Source organism: Parus major, chromosome 8, assembly GCF_001522545.3.
Source record: "Parus major isolate Abel chromosome 8, Parus_major1.1, whole genome shotgun sequence".
In the NCBI taxonomy this organism is placed as follows: domain Eukaryota; kingdom Metazoa; phylum Chordata; class Aves; order Passeriformes; family Paridae; genus Parus; species Parus major.
In genome coordinates this window covers 13,551,818-13,558,764 of record NC_031777.1, presented here as the reverse complement: position 1 = coordinate 13,558,764, position 6,947 = coordinate 13,551,818, and the positions used below count along the sequence as shown (strand labels likewise).

General features: G+C 40.1%; 1 long non-coding RNA gene across 4 annotated transcripts in view; it reads left to right on the top strand.

The window, feature by feature from the left end:
• LOC107208015 overlaps nt 1–6,947 on the top strand; it is an 84,274-nt gene that overhangs the window by 36,675 nt on the left and 40,652 nt on the right. For all 4 annotated transcript variants that reach the window (XR_004498553.1, XR_004498551.1, XR_004498552.1 and 1 more), the window contains one exon: nt 6,015–6,116. This is a non-coding gene — a long non-coding RNA (uncharacterized LOC107208015). The remainder of the gene's footprint in view (nt 1–6,014; nt 6,117–6,947) is intronic.

The following is a 6,947-nucleotide window of genomic DNA, read 5'->3' as shown; positions in this document are numbered from 1 at the left end:
ATGAACCACCCTGTGTATATGTTTGGGGCTGTGGTGGGTCTGTCTTGTGACAACTTCAACAAATCTATGGAAATGTGGCTTCTGCAGCATAATGTAAAAAACCATCAGGTTTTGTATTAGAAGTGAATATAAATTACAGCTTACACACTGCAGAAAGTCAGTGCAAGGCATTTTACAAGGGCACGATAAGACAAGGTGTAGTTGCTTTAAACTGAAAGAAGGTAGGTTTAGATCAGGTCTCAGGAGGAAATTCTTTACTGAGAGGTTGGTGAGACATTAGAACAGGTTGCCCAGGGAAGCTGTGGATGCTCCATGCACAGAAGTGTTCAAAGCCATGTTGAACAGGACCTTGAGCAACCCAGTCTAGTGCAAGGTTCTCTGCCCACTTCAGGGGCATTGGAACTAAATGATCTTTAAGATGCTTTCCAACCCAAGCCAATCTATGATTCTGTGGTTTATATTTAAAAAGGGAAGATAAGGCACTGTTTTTTACCTCGAAGTTATCCTTAAAATTCTAGTATTTTTAATAATAAAGCTTTTAGTCAAGTATTTGATATGAGGCAGCTTACTTTCAAGACATTTCTTCCATTTCTCCTAGGTAGATTAAAAAAAGATAAAGCTCTATTTTAAGTCAGCATTTGTCTGTTTAAATGTAATTGTGCTGCAAAAACTTAGCAATAAACACCTTCACCTTAGGGAAAGGTTAACAGTTTCATTGCATTTTTATGTTTAAATAATGATGCTTTAATGTATCTTTTTCCTGACTGTAATTCCAGCTGTCTTTGTAAGAGTAACTTGTCAGTGTATGAGTTCCCAGATAAAAATTCGACAAATTATGAAAGTCAGTGGAGAGCAGGACAAGGTGGCATGACTAAAAAGTATTGCTCAGAACAGTCTTAAGCCTGAGATTCAGAAGGCTGTGTATCCTAATTCTGTTCAAAAGTGTTTAATCAGAGGTTGTATGGGGCCTATTGGTGTGTGTGATTGCAGGAGCAGGTCTCAGTTCCCACGGAGCCGCCCAGCATTGTGGGGCTCTGCAAAAGATGGGAGACGTGCAAATGTAAAAATGGTGTGAGAATTACTAACTGGTCCCTGATGCCCTGCAGTACCTGGAAATACTCTTCTTTGGGTCTTCTTGGGGGACATTGCAGGGAGTTCTCATGTTTTCTTGATTTCCTGCATCCTGAAAGGCAGAATTACTTTTGAATGGCTGCATTTTTCTATTGGCCCCAAGTGTCACTTGTAATGGCAGTAGCTGGCAGGAATGTAAAATGTTTGGAACACAAACCCTTCTCAGTCCTCAGCAGAGGGAGTATAGTCCTGTGGCATCACGTTTTTCCAATTGGTCAGTACATTTCTACATTTCTGGTAGCTGTTCTTTGCAAATCCTCATTAGTTATTTCATGTGAAACATCAGTAAGTAATAAAACCAGCATGATTGCAGTCACTTAATTCTACAAAGCTCTTTCTATTTCTTAACAGTCACTGTTTTTCTATGAAAAATTGTTTGGCACTGAAATATTAGACTGTAAATTGCAAGAGGAAGATTAATATATCTTCTGTCTTGTCAAGTTTTCTCATTATATCACTAGCACTGAGACCTAAAGCTTAGCTTGTTTTTTGAGGTTTTATATAACTCACAGAAGCTTTGATTTGATGCACACAATTGTATTGTCCCTCTTCTACTTCCCGACTGGTCTTCAATGCAGGTTTGGTTAGATTTATTTAACTGCATGTTAGCAGAATCAGCTGTGTATCAAGTGATTACCTTTAATATAGTTACAACACTTCCACAATTAAATAATTGCTAAAATAAGAAGTAGGGCAAAACATGATGAGCACGTGTAAGGAAACAGTGCTGAGTTATGAGTTCTGCCTGAGAAGACAGCAATGCATAAAGGGATTCCCCAAGATTTATATTTGAAAATGTGAACACAAAAGATGAAGGGTTTAGCATCATTTTTACTTTTAGAGGGAATGTCCTTTTGAGGGTTAAGGTGCAAGCTGTTTCTTCATCTCTAGCAGTGGGCTTTGCCTCCCACCCACTAAGAGAAGAAAGTGCCCTGCGACACTGTGTGGACCTTTGGTGAAGTTACCTTTTTTAGTTGCTCTTCAGGAAGCCTTTTCTTGTTCCAGCTTGTGAGACTCTCAGGTAGTCTTGTCAGAGCTGTTATTTCCAGCCTCATTGTCCACTTGTGGTGTGTTACCTGAGTGCAGTAACTTACCACAGGTCCCCCTCCCTGTGCAGTGGGGAACACGTGCCCCCCATCACAGAGACCTTACTGTTTAGCAGAAAGTGGAAAGGGAGGCAAAAAGCCCTGTCATAACAAAGGCTCGTGCTGTGTGTGATAACCTTGAGTCCATGATTTATTTTCTTCTCTGCAAATACATATTTGTAGCTAAAACTATCCTTTCAAGCTTCTCTCATGAGACTGATAATTTCTTGGCTTTCCAAGAGAAGGGGGTCACTGGTGTTCAGAGGAGCAGCTGAAGTAGCAGCATTATACAAAGCATAAACACTTTCAGAGTCAGTAAATGAAAGCGATGTACTTTGCTCCAATACTCATCAAACAGAAAGAAGAATCTGTCTCAGCATGCTGTAGGATGATCATTAATTTTTAATAGTGTTAATGTTTATTAGTGACAGATGATTGACTTTAAGTGCCTTATGAATAATAAATAAATGATGTGGATTTTGGGCATCTGCCTTAGATTTGTATGCAAAGCCAGTGGGACTAACCTTCACAGTTTGAGAGGAGTGTAGCTTCAATTCCTCAACGTATGCTGCAACACCGACCATAAGACTTCTTGGGCTTTATCTCTGATAAAGCTGGCAGGCCTTTCTGTGCCCTTTCTTAGGGCACCGTGACTGCTTAGGGGCTTCAGGCTGGGAGGGGAGCTCACTGCAGCTCTTTTGGCTAGGGCAGAACTGCTGGAAGGTGCATTATTCACTCTGGGGCTCTGCTGGATTTCATAACACTTAAACACCTGTGTCCATCAAACAGAACGCACAAAATCGCAGCTAGAGCCGCTCTTGACTTTGTAATTTCATTGACTGACAGTTTAATATCTATTTATTTTCACATCTGACTCTGGTATAGACAGGCTGGCATCCTGAATGTCAGGATATTATGCTGACAACTGTGTTTTTTCATTACTGTAGGAAAAAAAAAAGGATTCTTCATAAGTAAAGAGGTTCTTTTCAGGCTCAGCAACTGTAATAAAGACCAAATTATACTTTATATAAATTTGGTAGTAACAAGTGATAGGTTATGTGTACATATTTATATAGGAACAAGGGCACACAGTTTTCAACTTTCTGGTAATCTGTCTCTTCCATCCTGTGAAATGCCATGTAATCATATTGTTTAAATAGCTGGAACAACTGCCTTTACCACAGGCTCTCATAAGCAGCATGAACTTTGCTTAAATTAGATATTTAAAATTGCTCTCTTATTTTGATCCAGTTTTGCATGCTTTCTAAACAGAAACAAGTGGCTTATCCCATCTAAATTCTACATATTTGAAATTATTTAAGAGTATGCTTTGAGAAAGGAGAAATGTGTGTGTTCTGGTGCAGATGTTGTGATGTCTGTGCTGATGTTTAGAGAAGGAAGGGTAAACCTGCTTTCATATTGGGCACTGGCCAAATAGCTGATGACTGTGTAATAATGTTCTCCAGATGTTAGGCAGTTAAACCAGACCAAAATGCTGTTGCTAACTTATTGTTATTCAGCATTTACTATATAAACAGAAAATTTGTATTTAATTCCACTTTAGTTCAATGGATTGTGATTAATATTGTAATTACCCCAATTCAGAGAACTTTTTAGACCAGACTCTTCTGGGTTTTCTCAGAGCATAGCACACCATACATCAGCCCTAATTATATGGTGTATCTGACTGGGATCTGCCCTGTAATCACATACCCTAGTGTTCCCTGAACTACTGGGTGTTGTGTCAGCAAGGAGGAGATACAACTGCACTCTGTAAAACATTTCAAGACACTGAAATTAAATTGCATCTTATCTGGGAAAAAAGAAAAAAGAATTGCTCTCAATACTCACAGCTGTTAGCTGGTCATCAGGTGACAGGAAATCATCTGAACTTGTCTGATTTCTCAGGAGTCATAGTGTTAAATACTTCCATTAACAAAACACCTTGCTTATGATTTTTAAAGATTTTTTATTCTGCCTGAGTGCCTTATCTCTGCACTTTCAGGGTGTTTCAGGTGTAGTCAGAGCATCCCAGTGTTGCACACATGTAGCCAGGGTACGTGGCACTCTGCTGACAGGATATAGTGTATCCCAGGCTCTTTTGGGTATGCAGGTACTCCCACAGTAGTGCCCCGTACTCCACCACGTCCGGCCTCCCTTGCCCAGCCCTGGCTTGATCCATGCACCCATCTTCAGCCTGGCCTGCTGCTCTTGAGCACAGGTAGAAATCTAGGCTGGGCTGGCTTTAAGGGTGGAAATCTAGGCTACTCCTGTTGCTGGAGAGACATCAGTGCCCACCAGTGGGTTTCTGCATTTCACTTCCATAAATCATAGCCCAGCTTGCACACTTGGAGAGCCTTTGGTGTCACACATCCCTTCAGGAACCTGCTGGAGGTGACAGCACACCTTGCTTTTCCCCACTGTGCACCTGGGACTGGTCATCTCACTGCTCTTAAGCACTTCAAAATCCTCAAAAATCAGTCCTCTGGCACATGTTGGGTGCTTTGCTGCTGCCACACTGCACAAATACAGATGCACAGAGACCCACCTTGGTGGTCAAAGGTAAAGAGAACATAGCGTTTGTACCTTTGGAGTATAGAACCATCAGGGTCAGATTTTGCATGACAAAAGCAAAACCGATTTCTGTGCAGCCAATCAAAGGGGCAATATTTTAAGCCCTGGTAAGGGCTTTGTGCTCTGCTTCCATTTACAGCAATGTCAAGAGTATACCAAGGACAAATGGGAATCATGCGTGATCATAATGTTCCTATTTATATACACATAAAATAGAACAGGCTTTTAAAAGCTAATACAAATTTCTATTATAATGATAACCTTAATAACAATATGGTTTCACCACAAAGATATAAACAAATATAATAGAAATTGAGATAATGCTATAAAATGGATGCATTATTTTTGGAATTTGAAGGACACCTGCCAGAAAACATTTACCAACTCGTAACAAACAGCAAATTAAATACAAACTTACCTTCTGCTGTTGCCTGGTTATGGCATATTTACTGTGCAGTTTTCTTATCACTCTGGATTTTAAGATAATTAGTTGTTGTTTTTTAGTGCACAATATCTGACCTAGAATATATGGGGACTTGATAAACAAATATTGAAATAAGAAAAGAGATAAGACTCTTTTTTAATTCATTGGAAGATGTGAAACTGATAAATAATGTGTGTTTCCACAGTGGAGCCCTACATGAGCTAGATATGCCATGATTATCTCAAGCATTTTATTGAAGTCTTCTGTTTAGATTTTGCATGTACTTTGCTGCTAGCTCAATTGAAATGAACCACAGTATCAAAGTAAAAATTAAGTTTGTCTCCTTTAATTGCCAATGTTAAAAATATTGTGAATGAAGGAAGAGGTCACCAAAACTCATCCTATGAACATCGTATCCATGTATCTAGAATGTGTTTTTAGAAAATATTACAGATTTTATTTATAAAATTAGTATTTTTCCTCTTATAATTTGTCCCTTCTATCCTTGCTTCTTTTGGTGAAATCACAGAATACTAAAATTCTCATAAGACATTGGTTTTCTTTGTAGCTTCCATTTTAGTTCTTTACTGATTGTGTATGTGTTCCTTTAATCATTTAGCAGTCTTTTGTCCCATTAATGACCAGTGCTTCCTCTTGCATTATGAAATACCATAACCATGAATGCCAAAGTGGATTACTGGATGGTGTTTCCTATCATGTGTTACTTTACCATGTCTTTACTTATCCACATTCTTGGCACAATGGCAATCTGCTGATTTTCTCTCCTCTTGGCACTGAAGGATGTCCAGGAAAAAGGACCCATCTCCCACCAGATCCTGGGGTAGCTGAGTAATAACAGGTCATTGCCAGAGGAGGAAGGTCCCTGGAGTGGAAAATGCAGGGTAAGAAAATGCAGAATTTAAAAAAATCAAGGATGGCTTATGTCTTTGTTGCTGCTGGGTTGTCTGTTCTGTTCGGTTTAAGGGTGTCAGAACTTCCTCTTATGGGTGACAGGAGCAAGAAGGAATGATAAATGCTTGTTTCTTTTTTTCTCAAGCATGGTTTATGGTTCCCAATACATTTGGAGATGGGCTTGGAGTATGTGGGGAGGGAGGACCTGGAGGCCAGAAATGTCTCACCAGTGTAGGAAAACTGGGAGCATGGCTCTGCAAAGAGCTGGAAGGGGAGGAGTGCTGAGCTGCTGTGTCTGCTGGGGATCTGGGGCAGCAAGTGGGGTGTCAGGGCACAAGGCTGGGGCAGCAGCCAGGGCTCCAGCACACCAAGGCACAGTGTTGCCCTGAGCAGTGGCCTGCTTGTGCCACTGGGATATGGTTGCAACATAGGCAGAATCAATATATCTACCTTTACTTGAGTCCCACTGCCTTTCTCTCCCAATAAAGTGTGGGTTATTTTCTGGTGCTCCCAGCTGTCTTGATTTCACAAATGATCAGGGCAACATTTCATAGATGTTTTCATTATTATAGAGAACACAGGTATGTAAAATGTCAGTCTGAATGCTTCCTTTGCCTGTAGGATGCAGGTTTAAATCTTGAGCAGGGCGTGTGATTTCAACCTGCCTTGAGCATAATAAGGAAGTAAGTACTCAGCTATTGAGAAAGGTCCTAATATCATTACAGATAGCCTGAATGTCCAGGCAACTCTGCCTATTATTTGAAATGGTTTTAAAATACTTGGGGGAAAAAAAAACAACCAAAACCTCACATTCAAGTCAC